The sequence below is a fragment of the Heterocephalus glaber genome, unplaced genomic scaffold, assembly GCF_053883595.1.
Source record: "Heterocephalus glaber isolate CG9 unplaced genomic scaffold, H.glaber_assembly_v1.0 deba00001773, whole genome shotgun sequence".
Lineage (NCBI taxonomy): Eukaryota > Metazoa > Chordata > Mammalia > Rodentia > Bathyergidae > Heterocephalus > Heterocephalus glaber.
Window position 1 is genome coordinate 2,212,133 of NW_028258463.1, and position 14,893 is coordinate 2,227,025.

A 14,893-nucleotide genomic window follows, 5' to 3' on the forward strand; every position below is an offset into this window, starting at 1 on the left:
TAGCCACAAGGTACAATGTGTCTTCCTTCATATGGCTCGGCCCATGACCCCAATTTTACTGGGACCCCTTAATATTAAATTCCTAGCCCACACCCTCCCTTTCCCAAGACTGCTGGCCTCATGGTGAGTCTAGCCTCTTTTACCACCATTAGTTCATCCTCTCCAATGCCAAGAAGGGTCCCTGCCCTCATTATCTCTGGAGCAGCCGAAACACTAGCAGTCATTCAGTTTAATGGGCGGAGGCCATATCTCTGAGGCACTATCCATCCAGTCCGATGGAGAAGGAGCAGAATTAGAGACTCCAATGACCTGAACTCCAGGCTGCAGCTCCCTGTAAGCCCGAAACCTCACCCACCATGATGGTGGTGGAAGCTGCTCCAACATCTTTCACTACCCTGACCTCCAGGAGAGGGGTCATCTGATTTGTCACCCTAACTTATAGCTCAAGAGTAAATACTGTGCTACTAATAGCTCTGCCACATTAACAGGCATAAAGACCACTCTTGACAAGCCAGCTTATATGATCACCTTAAATCAGTAACCCTGTGTAAAGCCAACCTCAGAATCCCTTCTATAGCCTTGAGTAATAGATCGCTCAGAACTTCGGAGGATGAGCCCCTTCATCCCTCTCCCAGTAGAATGATGGAATAGCCCGGTCCTCACAGCAGTTGGTGAAAACCCAACCTTTGTATAGTAAACTTCTCAATAGTAACTTACCATCTCCTTTTATTTTTTTCTCCTAGAGTAAAATTTGGGCCCGCTGCTTCCTCATAATTCTCTGAAAATTTCAGGGAAATGACAACATATATAAAACCTATGTAATTCGGAGGAGAAATAAAATATTGCCAGTGGATAGAATGGCAGCTCTGAAGTCAAGCCCATTTGGCCTACACAATAGTGTTTGCTGGATAAACATGCAGAAAGAATAAGAGCATAGGCTTCCAATTAGACAAACTTCAGTTTCAGTCTCAGCTTTATGGAAGGTCTCCACTAGAGACCATAGAACACTCCACTCTCCATAGAATACTAGCTCAGTTACTTCTCTAGGCCTCAGTTTATCTTTCTGTAAAATGAGGGTAAGGATAACATCACTCTCATGGGTTAGTTAGAAGATGCCAGTGAGACAGTGAGTGTAAAGCTCCACAGACAGAACTCGGTGCCTTTTAAGTGGTTAGGAAATATTCACTGTATTAATACTATTTAAATCCTCATTGTGTTTTTCAACATTATCTCTTCTGACTCAACATTATAGTGTCCGTCCAAACTTGTCATTTAACTTCTCCAAAAAATGCTTTGCTTTTGCACCTGCTCTGCTTCCTACCTAGAATGCTTGCTTCTTTCCTCTCTACTTTGACCTTCTTGACCCAGCATGGCCACATCTTAATCCTTTGCAAAGCCCATTTTGACTGTCATACTCTCCAGGCAGTCTTCCAAAATGTGAGAGCTCCATCCCTGAGTCCATTGCTTTCCTATTATTTCCACTGTGCACTAGAAGACATTAGTATTTTCCTAGTACACTATAATGTTTCAAGGACCCATTCTATGTCTGATAAAGATTTCTCTTCTCCACAGTGTTATCATATTGCTAGTAAAGTTGCATCAGAAGTATTTCTTGATCACGGAAAATAAAACATAATGGCTAACAGCTGGAATCAAACAGACCTGTGGTTCAATCATAACTTGTTACTTAAAGCAAATTATTTAAACTTCAAATCTTTACTCTCTCCTCTTCAAAATGGCATAAATGTTGCCCAGTCAGGACCAAGGACCACAGGTCTTGCTATATTTGAGCTGCTAACAAATATTCAGAAAAAAGAGGCCTCCTTCTGGGTTTATTGCTTCAGTTGCTGTTGCAATCAACTTTAATATCAGTGATGCACTCTCAGAATGATGCAATGTATTCTCACGATTTCTGGTAATTTTCTGCTATTCAAATCGGTTCCAGCCAATGTCAGAGACCTGTGTCACAAAGGTCTATCCTATCCCCTCTACTCAGGGTCAAATCTACCTTCCCCCAAGATCTCCATTCCAATAGCTCCAGTAGTCACATATTTCTGTGCATTTTTCATGATGAGCAGCACGAACCATTAATCTCTCCCACTCCATCAGCTCTTAAACTCAACAACTCAGAGAGATTTTCTCTTATCTGGCACAGTGAAACAAACACAGAAGCCTGATCTTAGTCTTTTACAAATAATTCCTGGCTCCCATGCCCAATTCCTTACTGTCACCTCTGAGCCTGAGTGCATCCAAGCCCTTCTCTGGGCAAATGGACCAGCGGAGTGTGGTACAGACAACGGGCTCTGGAAGCTAACAGAACCGGATTCTATTTCTGTCTTTAACCCTGGCTGGCTGGAAATGTTGGACAATATGCTTACCCTTTCTAGGCTTTAATTTCTTCATCTATTAAATGGAGCTAATTTGATAAAGAGTGACTTCTGTTAACATGGAAAACTGCGTGTGTGGAAAATCAACCCTTCTACATTCAATGCACAGAGAAAATCTAGAGAAAATTTCATGAAAAGAAAAATTTAAATGCATAACCAGATAAATAATAATAAAAGGAAAATCCTGAGGCCCTAGAAACAAAGTGGGAACTCAAAGGCAAATTAGCGAATCCTGGTGGTCAGGGTGGAATTTCAACTTGATTGATTTGGGGATCCACCCTGAGGACTGGTGAAGCACTTCTAGGTGTGTCTGGGTGGGTCATGGAGGCATGGACATGGGGTGTCTGTGCGGTCTCTCACCCCTTCTGCTCTGGCTCCTCCCCTGCTCTGTTCCCCATGCCATGAACTAAGCAATTGTGCTGCAGCAAGCTCTTCTGTCAAGATGCCACTGCCAAGGAGCCAGCTGACCACAAACTGAAACCGAAATTTAAATCTGTCCTCCTTTATATTGTGCATGCTGGGTATTGTGTCTCAGCAAAGAGAAAGCTGACTCACACAGGAGTGGTGAGAAAAGTCACTGAATTCCCAGAAGGATCAGAAATTGATAAAGGCCTTGGAGCCAGGAGGCTATATTTCAGATCTCTGCAAGGCAAAATGCTAAATTTGAATTCTCTATTTAAATCTAGGGACACAAAGTGCCATCTGACTAGGAAACTAGAGTTGAAATATTCCTTCCATTGTCCTGAATACATAAGAAAGCTACCCACCAGCCATGTGATATGGTCAGAAATTAAGAAACACAAAAATTACGAACTCCAAATTGACACATTCCACCAAGTGGAGCAATCTAAGCTAAGAATTTATCACGAAAACTGATTAAAAATTGTTAAAAATCCACTGGCCTCTAGAAGCAAGTCCATCACTCTACAAGGGAGCTAATAATATATATCATGGTATTGGGATTCATTTCTCACTAAGGATGAGTTTACTACAAAAAATAATTTCTCAACCACACAATACGCCACATGCACAAAAGTTGACAGATACAACAAATGGAAGGAATCTGCAATAGAAAACGGGACATTAAAAACATGAAAATCATTCTAAAATAAATGTATTAATATTCAAAGAGAAGTAACAAACACAAGGCATTGTAAAATATTTTAAAGACTTTTAAGAAAAAAATTTTTAACTGAATTGATAACAAACATATAGTCATTGAAATACACACAGACACATATATACATTTGATGGATGGCTCAAAACCAGATTACTTATAGCTGAAGAAATAACTCATGAATAAAAACATGGAGTTGATAAAGACACTCAGATGTATCATTTGGGGCAACACAATGGAAAATATGAAAGATAAGAGAACTGAAGGGTGGAGAGACAACCACAAAGGTCTAACAGAGATTCTAAAGGAACACAGAAAGTCGAGGCAAAAGGAATATTGCAATAAAGATTGAATGAAAATTTATCCAGAATATTGGAAACACTGAAGCCCTCAGATTAAAGGAATGTTCCTAGGACTGCAAAGAACAAGAATAAACATTATCCAGATATACTATGGTGTAATAATTCTTCTACATACTCTATAATTTGTTGTATGGTATAAAATGTGTAAAGTAAATATTTTAGGATGAAAATTTCAAATTCCCCTCAAAGAAAACAAATTATTCACAAAGAAATGTCCATCATATAAAGAAATCTCTCCATTTAGAATTATTGAAGTGGGGCCAGGGATTTACTTCAGTGGTTCCACTGCCTGCCTCCCAAGTGCAAGGTCCCAGGTTCGATCCCTGGTACCAAAAAGAAAAAAAAAAAAAAAGGAGAATCATGGAGGTGAGCAAACAATAGAATAGTATCTTCAAAGAGCTAACAGAAGTGTTTGCCCATCTCAGTTTCTGTGTGCAACTGAATTCTTATGCAAGAAGGACAAAGGAAATATGTCTTTAGCTTCAAAAAGACTGAGTTTCTTATTCACAGATCTCATGTAAACTACTTCTAAAGAATATAATTCAACCAAAAGAATCTTAAACCCATCTGGAAACAGAGATGAAAAAAGACAAAAGAATTCGGCAAACATGTTGGTAAAGCTAAAAGTATGGATTATAAAAAGAATAACATTGACCAATATTGATGGAGATAATTAAAAGCAAGTTGAAAGTAGGGAACAAAGACATGGAAATAGAGATTGGAATAAAGCTAAAAATATCTTTTTGTTTAGGACATAACTGATTCATTTTAAATTTTTAAATGGATACATTGAAAGTGTAAAATAAATATTAAAAGAATAGAAATAGATTGTGGAACTTTTATAAAGAAGCAAAAAGGAATAAAGAAAGCATAATTCATCAAATAGAAGACAAAAAGAGGGGAAGAAGGAAAAAGACAAAGAAATAGAAAATACAAATAAAATGATTTTCTAAATTACATATATCTCAACCACTTCTCGGCCTTTTGGCTAAGATCAAGTGTAAATTGCATATATCTAGAATAAATGTGATTAGAGCCACTCTCCTCTGGAAAGAAAAAACTATTAAATTTTACTGTATTTTCATGGAAGTATATGCTATTTACAAAAGACACACTCAAAGGGCTGGGAATTTAGCTCAGTGGTTCTGCTGCCTGCCTTGCAAGCAGAAGGACCCGAGTTCGATCCCTGGTACCAAAAAAAAAAAAAAAAAAAAAGACACACTTAAAGATAAGAACAGAGAAATGTTATAAGTGAACGAATAAAAAAATTACATACCACATAAATGCTAGTACAAAAATTTGCTTCATGGGTTGAAAAGCTAGCTCTAAACTATATTTAGTAGAATAAAGGGCAAAGAAGAGCCAAGTATATTGTGAAAAAGATAGAGAGATCTTGTCTTATTAAGCATCAAGACTTATTTTAAATAATAATGAAAACATTGCAGTACTGGGATGAAAATAGACCAATGAAATAGAATATTCAGCCTACACATATGTGGAGACATGGTGACATTACAGATCAGTGAGGAAAAAAATAGAAAAAGGAGTCGGTATTGTGGTATGCAACATTCGGCTATCCACTGGAAAACTAATAAAAGTAAATAGATCTCTACACTGGTCCATATGGAAAAACTGAAGAGAGAGGGGCCGGGGGATTTAGCTCAGAAGTTTTGCTGCCTGCTGCGCAAGTGCAGGGACCCGAGTTCAATCCCTGGTACCAAAAAAAAAAAGGACAAAACTGAAGTTAGATTAAAACTTTTAATCTGAAAAGCAGACTTTTATAAAATATTTTAAACTAACGAAAATATCTTTGTGACATTAGAAGAAAAAACAAAAATCAAAACCCATATAGATGTTTGATGTATTTATGTCAAAAAATAAAAATGTTAAAATGATAAAAAGAATTCATAAAATTAACATGTGAGCAGCCGACCAGAAGAAAAGATGGATTAGTATCCAAAATATAAAACATGATACTTGTTTTAGTGAGAAGTCTTTTTTTTTTATTCAATTCTTTTATTGGTACATTGTAGGTATACAACACAATTACATTTCTCACTGGGAATTGTACCTTTACATGATGCATCTTGGTTCTTATTTTTTCCCCATTCCTAGCCCTCCCTTCACCCTCTCCACCCTTCCCTATTTACAAAGACTTTATTTCCATTTTTTCCATTTCTCATCATTTTTTCCTTTCTCTTCTTTCCTTTCCCTTGCCCCTCCCACTACCCCTACCCCTTTGGACCTTTTCTTCCTATTTTACATTATGGATTATTTATTCTAATCATTGGTACATTCTGGGTATACAATATAATGACATTCATCATTGGAAATTTGCACCTTTACATAGTCTCTCTTGGTTCTTGTTTTCCACCGTTGCCCAGCCCTCCCTTCAACCCCTCAATTCCTCCCTATTTACAAAGATTTTGTTCCTATTTTTCCATTTTCTCATATAGATCCCGTTCCCTTCTATCCTTTCCCCTACCCCTCCTACTTCCTTCCCCTTTACTCCTTTTCTTCCTATTTCATATTACCTATTATACATTTAGTCCTTATTTACATTTTCAGTTTCTCACACCAGAGAAACTATTTCGTATTTATACATGTGTGTCCTATTTATTTCACTTAAGAGTATCGCCTCAATATGCATCCATTTAGCTGTAAATGTCTCTAATTTCTCAATTTTTATGGCTGAGTAGTACTCCATTTTATTAAAAAACCACATTTTCTTTATCCAATCTCCAGTTGATGGGCATTTGGGCTGTTTCCAAGTTTTAGCCATTACAAACTGTGCTGCTATGAACATAGGTGCACATATATCACTGTGGTATGATTCTTTTAATTCTTTGGGGAAGATCCCCAGCAGTGGAATAGCGGGGTCAAATGGGACTTCCAGTCCTAGTTCTTTGAGGTATCTCCATACTGATTTCCACAGTGCTTGCACCAGTCTACACTCCCACCAGCAGTGGAGCAGGGTTCCTCTTTCCCCACAGCCCTGCCAGCATTTGTTATTGGTTGTTTTCATGATAGCAGCCATTCTTTCTGGAGTGAAGTGGAATCTCAGTGTTGTTTCCATTTGCATCTCTCGAATGACCAGTGATGTTGAACATTTTTTCATGTATTTATCTGCTATTTCTACTTCTTTGTGTGAGAAATGTCTGTTCATTTCAGATGCCCATTTTCGGATTGGGTCTTTAAATTTGGGAGGTCTGATCTTTTTAAATTCTTTATAGACATGAGATAGTAGACCTTTGTCTGAGGAAGAGCAGGTGAAGATTTTTTCCCACATTGTGGGTTGTCTCTTCACACTGCTGGTGGTTTCTCTTGCTGTGCAGAAGCCTTTTAAGAAGAAGAGATCCCATTTGTTGATTGTTTGTGCTAGTTCATGGGCAACTGAGGTTTTGTTCATAAAATCTTCTCCTACACCAATGTCTTCAAGGGTTCTGCCTAACCTCTGTTCCAACTGGTTCAGAGTTTCTATTTTAATATTTAGATCTTTAATCCATTTCAATTTTAGTTTAGTGCATGGTGAGAGATATAGGTCTGGTTTTAATCTTTGAGAAGTTGAAGCCCAATTTTTCCAGCACCATTTATTAAAGAGGCTATCTTTCCTCCAGTGAGGGTCTTTGGCTCCTTTATCGAAGATGAGATGGCTGAGAGGCGTTGTTTCTGCATCTTCTAATCTATTCCACTGGTCCTCAGGTCTGTTTCTTTGTCAGTACCATGGTGTTTTTATCACAGTAGCTTTGTAGTAGAGTTGCCGGATGGGGATTGTGATACCCCCTGCCATGTCTCTGTTACCTAGAATTGCTTTTGCTATTCTGGGTCTCTTCTTGTTCCAAATGAATTTTTGGATTGTTTCTCAAGGTCCGTGAAGTATGCTGCTGGCATCTCAATTGGAATTGCATTGAATCTATATAGCAGTTTTGGAAGTATGGCCATTTTCACTATATTAATCCTTCCTACCCAGGAGCAGGGGATGTCTGTCCATTTTCTGATATCACCTTCGATCTCTCTTTTCAGAGTGCCATAGTTTTCAGAGAAGAGGTCTTTGATTTCTTTCATTAGGTTGATTCCCAGGTATTTCAGTTTTTTTGGATGCTATTGTGAAAGGAATTATTTGCCCTATTTCTCTCTCAGTGAGTCTGTCATTTGTGTAGAGGAAAGCTATTAATTTTTGTGTGTTGACCTTGTAACCAGCTACTTGACTGAATTTGGTTATTAAATCTAGAAGACTTTTGGTGGAGTTCTTGGGCTCTTCTATATAGAGTATCATGTCATCTGCAAATAATGACATTTTGACTTCTTTATTACCTATCTTTATTCCTTTTATTTCTTTCTCTTGTCTAATTGCCGTGGCTAATGTTTCCAGAACTATATTGAACAAGAGTGGTGATAGTGGACATCCTTGTCTTGTTCCTGATTTGAGTGTGAAGGATTTCAGCTTTTGACCATTTAGTATGATATTGGCTGTTGGTTTTTCATAGATGGCTTCTATCAGTTTGAGGTAGAGACCATCTATTCCAATTTGTTGTAGGGTTTGTATCATAAATGCATGTTGGATTTTGTCAAATGCTTTTTCTGTGTCTATGGAGATAATCATATGGTTTTTGTCCTTGGCTCTATTGATATAGTATATTACATTGATTGATTTGTGTATATTGAACCACCCTGCATCCCTGGGATGAATTCCACTTGATCAGGGTGTATGATCTTCTTGATGATCTTCTGAATTCTGTTTGCCATTATCTTATTAAGGATTTTTGCATCTATGTTCATTAGTGAGATCGGCCTATAGTTCTCTTTTTCAGTTGGGTCTTTCTCTGCTTTGGGGATCAAGGTGATGCTTGCTTCCAGGAATGAATTTGGGAGTATTGCTTCCCTTTCAATTTCATTGAAGAGTTTAAACAGTAGTGGTAGCAGTTCCTCTCTAAATGTCTTCTAGAATTCAGCAGTGAAGCCATCAGGGCCCAGGCTTTTCTTAGTTGATAAGTTTTTAATTACATTTTTCAACTTCATTGGTTGATACTGGGTTGTTCAGAATTTTTAGTTCTTCTTCTTTCAACTTTGGTAATTCATATGTATCTAGGAATCTTTCCATTTCTTCTGTGTTGTCCATCTTATTGGTGTATAGGTTCTGGAAGTAGGTATTGATGATCCTCTGGATTTCTGCTGGGTCTGTTGTGATTTCACCCTTTTCATTACTAATTGCATGGATTTGGGCCTTTTCTTTCCTTTTTCTGATAAGATTGGCTAACGGTTTGTCAATTTTGTTGATTCTTTCGAAGAACCAACTCTTGGCTTCATTAATTTTTGTATCGTTCTCTTAGTCTCCATTGCATTGATTTCTCCTCTGATCTTTATAATTTCCTCCCTTGTATGAGCTCTGGGGTTGTCCTGCTCTTCTTTTTCTAGAAGCTTGAGGTTCAGCATCAGCTTGTTTAATTGGGCTCACTCTGTTTTCCTAATATGATTATTCACTGCTATGAATTTCCCTCCTAAGACTGCTTTCATTGTGTCCCATAGATTCTGATATGTTGTATTGTCATTGTCATTTAATTGAAGGAACTGTCTGATTTCTTCTTTCATTTCCTCTGTGACCCATTGGTTATTCAGAAGTGTGTTGTTCAATTTCCATGTGTTTATGAAATTTTTTGAGTTTCTTTTGCTATGGATCTCCAATTTCATTGCACTATGGTCTGATAATATACAGGGGATAACTTCAGTTCCTTTGCACTTCCTTAAACATGTTCTATGTGTGAGTATGTGGTCTATTTTTGAGAATGACCCATGTGCAGCTGAGAAGAATGTGTATTCTGATTTTGTGGGGTGGAAGAGTCTGTAAACATCTGTTAAGTTCATTTTTTCAAGAGTTCGATTGAATTCTAGTATTTCATTACTTATTTTTAGTCTAGTTGATCTATCTATTTGTGACAGTGGGGTGTTGAGGTCCCCCACTACAATTGTATTAGTGCAGATATAACTTTTCATGTCTGTTAGTATTTGTTTTATATAGTTGGGCGCACTAGTGTTTGGTGCATAGATATTTATGATTGTCATCGCTTCCTCTTGGATTCTTCCCTTTACAAGAATGTAGTGCCCTTCTTCATCTCTCTTAATCAGTGTTGGTTTGAAATCTACTTGATCTGCAAAGAGGATAGCTTCTCCTGCTTTTTTTCGGGTTCCTGTCACATGAAGTATTGTTTTCCACCCTTTAACTTTCAGTGTATGAGTTTCCTTTTGAATTAAGTGTGTTTCTTGTATACAGCATATTGTTGGATTTTGCTTCTTGACCCCTTCTGCCAGTCTATTTCTTTTGATTGGTGAATTGAGACCATTAATATTGATGGTTATAACTGATACATATTGACTTGTCATTGCCATGACTTTTTCTTTTTGTTGGGTTCTCCCCCTTTACATTTAATTTCTTGTCATGCCAGATGGATTCATTCTGCTTTGCTTCCTGGGGTTGTGATCCTCAATGTCTGTTCCTAGGATATTGTGTAAAATTCTTTGGAGTGCTGGTTTTGGTATTCACGAAGTTCCTAAGGTGCTGTTTGTCATGAAAGTATCTTAGATAGTTTTGCAGGGTACATTAATCTGGGTTGGGGGCTGTTTTCTTTTAGGGCTTGGAATATGTCACTCCAAGCTCTTCTTGCCTTGATGGTTTGTGTTGAGAAGTCTGCTGTGATTCTGATGGGCTTTCTTTTGTATGTGATTTGTTTCTTTTCTCTAACTGCTTGTAGGACTTTGTTGTTCTGTTGAGTTTCTGGAATCTTAACAATCGTATGCCTATGTGTGGATTTTTTTTGATCAAGGCTATTTGGAGTCCTATATGCCTCACTTATCTGTATGTCAAGTTCTTTTCCCCTGCTTGGGAAGTTTTCTGCCATTATTTCTGTGAAGAGATTTTTTATGTCATCTACACTCTCTCCTGCTTCTTCATTGACTCCAATCCGTCTTATGTTATTCTTCTTTGCATCATCTAGCAGCTGCTGGATTGATTTCTCATGTTCCCTTATAATTTTGAAGCAATTTTTCTTTTCCTGGTCACTAATTGCAATCTTATCTTCTATATCTGAAATTCTGTCCTCACATTGGCTCATTCTGCTGTGGAGACTTTCAATGGAGCTTTTCATGTCCTGGAAATGTATTTGCATCTGTTTTATGGATTCCATTTGTTTCCTATGTTGGGATTCCATCATGTTCTTGAGCTCCTCTCTAGACTGATTAATCATGTCTTGCACTAGGGGCACAATTTCTCCTGTTATCTGAGAAATTATTTCTGATTTCATTTTTTCCAGATCTCCTTTGGTTGCCAGTTCAGTGGGTCCAGGTGGTTGAGTATCAGAGTGTTCCATCTCATTTCCCTTTGGGGTTGCTGTAGTTGATCTGGAAGTCTGGTTTTGAGACTTATTTACGTGTTTTCTCATTTCAACTGGGGTGGGGGGCTGTTAGCGCCTGCACCGATTACCTCCTCTGAGCTGGGAGAGGTGGGACAGGGGCTGGGAGCAGCGGTAGGGATGGTGTCCCAAAAGCCCTTTCCTGTGGGCTGGGAGCAGTGGGAGGGATGGTGGCCAGGAAGCCCCTTCCTCTGGACCAGGAGCAGTGGGATGGCAGCTCAGAAGCCCCTACCTCTGGGCTAGGAGTGATCAGAGGGATGGTGGCCCGGAAGCCCCTTCCTCTGGGCTAGGAGCAGCGGGACAGAAGGTGGCCCAAAAGTCCTTTCCTCTGGGCTGGGTGCAGCAGGAGGGATGGTGACCGGGAAGCCCCTTCCTCTGGACCAGGAGCAGTGGGATGGCGGCTCAGAAGCCCCTACCTCTGGGCTGGGAGCAGCGGGACTCAGTACCGTGGTCTGGTGGTCTGGTGTCCTCTGTGTCTTTGTAGTGTGGAACCAGGTGGCTGTACAGAGGAGCGGGGTGGGGGTGGTGTCCAGTGGATTGTTGCTGGGGTGCAGGCTGATTCGGCCTGTTCCACACAACTGAGGACCTCGGTAGGCCGTGGGCAGACCTGCCTGTCTGCAGCGGGCTGATTCGGAGTTTTCCTTGCAACTCCGGACCTCGGTACGGTGTGCACAGACCTGCCTGTCTACGGGCTGATTTGGCATGTTCTGCAGGACTCGGGACCTCGGTAGGGCATGCACAGCAAAAAGTCTTAATTCACATGAAATAAATATAAAGCTGTCTCCCTAACACCATGACCTCGGAAGTAAGATTTCAACATACGGAGTTAAGAACAACTCAGTGTCTAAAAGCACAACTGTCTACTTAATCTGTGATTTATAGAATAATATTAGAGCTTAATATATGCTTATTAGGTGCAGTTTGAAGTACCTTACAGGTTGTACCCGCCTGCAAAATTTACATGTTAAATCCTAAGTCCTAAATTGATGGCATTAAGGAGTAGGGCCTTGCGAAGGTGATTAGTCTTGAGGATGGAGCCAGGTGTATAGACTTAGTGTCCCTGTAAATGAAGTCCCATAAAAAAGCTCCCTTGCCTTGTGTCATGCGAGGTTACAATACGAAGGTGCTGTGTGTGACCCAAGCAACAGGTCCTTACTGGAAGCAAAATCTGCCAACACCTGGACGTTGGGCTTTCTTGTCTCCAGCACTGTGAGAAATGAATTTCAGTTGTTTATCTACTCGGTCTGTGGTATTTTGTAATAATGTACCTAATGGAATACGACAAATAACTTCTTATGTGTATTTTGCCACAAGAAAGGAAAATTATCTTTCTGAAATTCACACAGAATAAAAACATTTGAATGTAAGACATTTAATGAAGTTTTCTCAAGCCAAAATCATCTTTAAATTATAAATTTTAAAATATATGTTTTGGGGGTTTTTTTGTTTGTTTGCAGTACCAGGGATCAAACTCAGGACCTTGCACTTGTGAGGCAGGCACAGCACCACTGAGCTAAATCCCCGGCCCTAAAATATATGTTTAAAATCTGACTTTTAAAATATTATATTTTAGCCAGGCAGGGTGGTGCTTGCCTATAATCCCAGCACTGAAGGAGGCTGAGACAGAATTGCAAATTCAAGTCCCGCTACCTGTCAACTTAGGAAGACACTGTCTCAAAATAAATGTTTTTTAAAAGGGGTGGGGATGTACCTCAGTGGTAGAATGCCCCTGGGTTTGATCCTCTGTGCTGAGAAAGAAAAAAAAATTGTCCTTTGTAATTGAATTATAAAGGAAAAAATCTGGTAAAATAAGTGAAAAAATAAAAAGATAGTGCAATGTAACTAGTACTCCATTACATTTGTTATCTGATTTAAAGACCTGTCCCTTACGAATGAAAAGGCTGACATCTGGAAAAACAGTGCCACCAGTCTGATGCCAGATGTGCTGGACAGGGAGCTGTACCAGCCACATCTCCCTTTGAGGAGTAGCTTGTTGCTCAGCTGTAGCAGACAGGTTAATGGCGAGCTGTCAGCACCTCCAGAGTGTGCTCAGCTGCAGGCAGCCACCTTCCACAAGGTCACATCGTCCCCAAGCATCTCGTACCCAATGAGGGATCAATATCTTCATCAATTCCCCACCATTTTTACTGCACAAGGGACAACTTAGGTGAACCATAGTTCCTCCAAAGCTCGTGAGGTTAATCGAGCTTGACAGGCTTGTCTCTCATCTCCACACCTTCCTCTAACCAGTCCAGTTTTCTCTCTTTCTTTCTTTCATGTGTATGAATCTCCAATGAACATTTAGAGAACCCAGCCTGCAGCACAGGGATTCTGTCTTGGCTGCTACGTGCAACCTCTCACTGTAATATGCCAGAACTGCTTAAGACTTCAACACTTCTTGCTCTTGCCAGATACTTTTCCAGAAGTGGGAGCAGAGAAGAGAGTCATTTTCACTCCTGACTGAGAAATGAATTGAATCCAGGGCAGACTTTTGGACATATTTTCTGTGTACTTGATGTTGGCTACTTCACCTTGGGTAGCAAAGCAAGTCCCTCCCTTGCCACTGTGTCTACACAACCAGGAATACTGATTTCACATGACCACACACCTCAAATAGACTCTCAACATCATCCAGCATTCCTGATGTTGTCATATCCACCCTCCGATCTCATTCTATTCCATCCTCTGAACCTATGCAGGTCCAGAGTAGCTTGTGACCTCACAACTTTAGCCCAGACCCCATCTCCAACACCACTAAGAGTTCTCATCCTATGATAGTTCCTTCATTTTCCCATTAGTAAGTCCACAGATCTAACTGCACCCTTTGTTCCTTTCTGCCTGTCTCCACCTAGGCATCCCATTCCATCTTGAAGTTCAGTGTCTTACCCCGTATTCTGGGTCCCAGCCCTTGAAGTTCTTTGATTAAATGATCTTTTCCTTCCTCTTCAGGACCGTAAATCACTCTCTTCATACTGGATTATTTCCTTCAACTCAAACAAACATGCTGTCGTGGCTCCCATTAAGGGCAAAAACAAAAACTCCCTTGAACTCTCATGACCCTCCAGCTGCTGCTCCTCTTTCTGTACTTTTTGTTTGTTTGAGTCTTGATTACAAATGTCAGGTCTGCTTATTCATTCTCCACTTGGACCTTAGTCCAGACTTGCTACAATGTGTGTTTCACTGCTACCACTACACAGAAGTGGTTCTTATTTAGGTCACTGGTCACCCAATTCATTTCATCACATTTCAGTGTTCATCTCAGTTGATTTTACAGTGGCACTCAAAACAATTAACCATTCCTACCTTATTGGAATGCCCTCATACACTGGATTTTGAGACATTCTTTGGACCTGGTTTTCATTCTGTTCCACTACCTACTTACCTGTCATCTTTGCTCTTTGCTCCTTTCCTCCATTCCTTTTCTAGCCAATCTTTAAATGTTGACACTCTCAAAACCCAGCTGCCACATTCTCATCTTCTCTCTGGATAAATTCTCCTTAAATAAACCAGTGGTTCTCAACAGCATATGGTTTTGCCCCTAGAGGATGTTTATCAATGACCAGAGATATTTTTGATTGCCACAACTAGCAGAATATTACTAGAATCTAGAGGATAAAGAATGGA

At 39.6% G+C, this 14,893-nt stretch overlaps 1 long non-coding RNA gene across 1 annotated transcript in view; it reads right to left on the reverse strand.

Moving 5' to 3' along the window:
* The window catches only part of LOC110344862 (uncharacterized), a 56,618-nt gene extending 41,950 nt beyond the window's left edge, over nucleotides 1-14,668 (reverse strand). Inside the window, exon 1 of the long non-coding RNA XR_002387782.2 lies at nucleotides 14,156-14,668. This is a non-coding gene — a long non-coding RNA (uncharacterized LOC110344862). The remainder of the gene's footprint in view (nucleotides 1-14,155) is intronic.
* Between the last annotated feature and the right edge of the window lie 225 nt (nucleotides 14,669-14,893).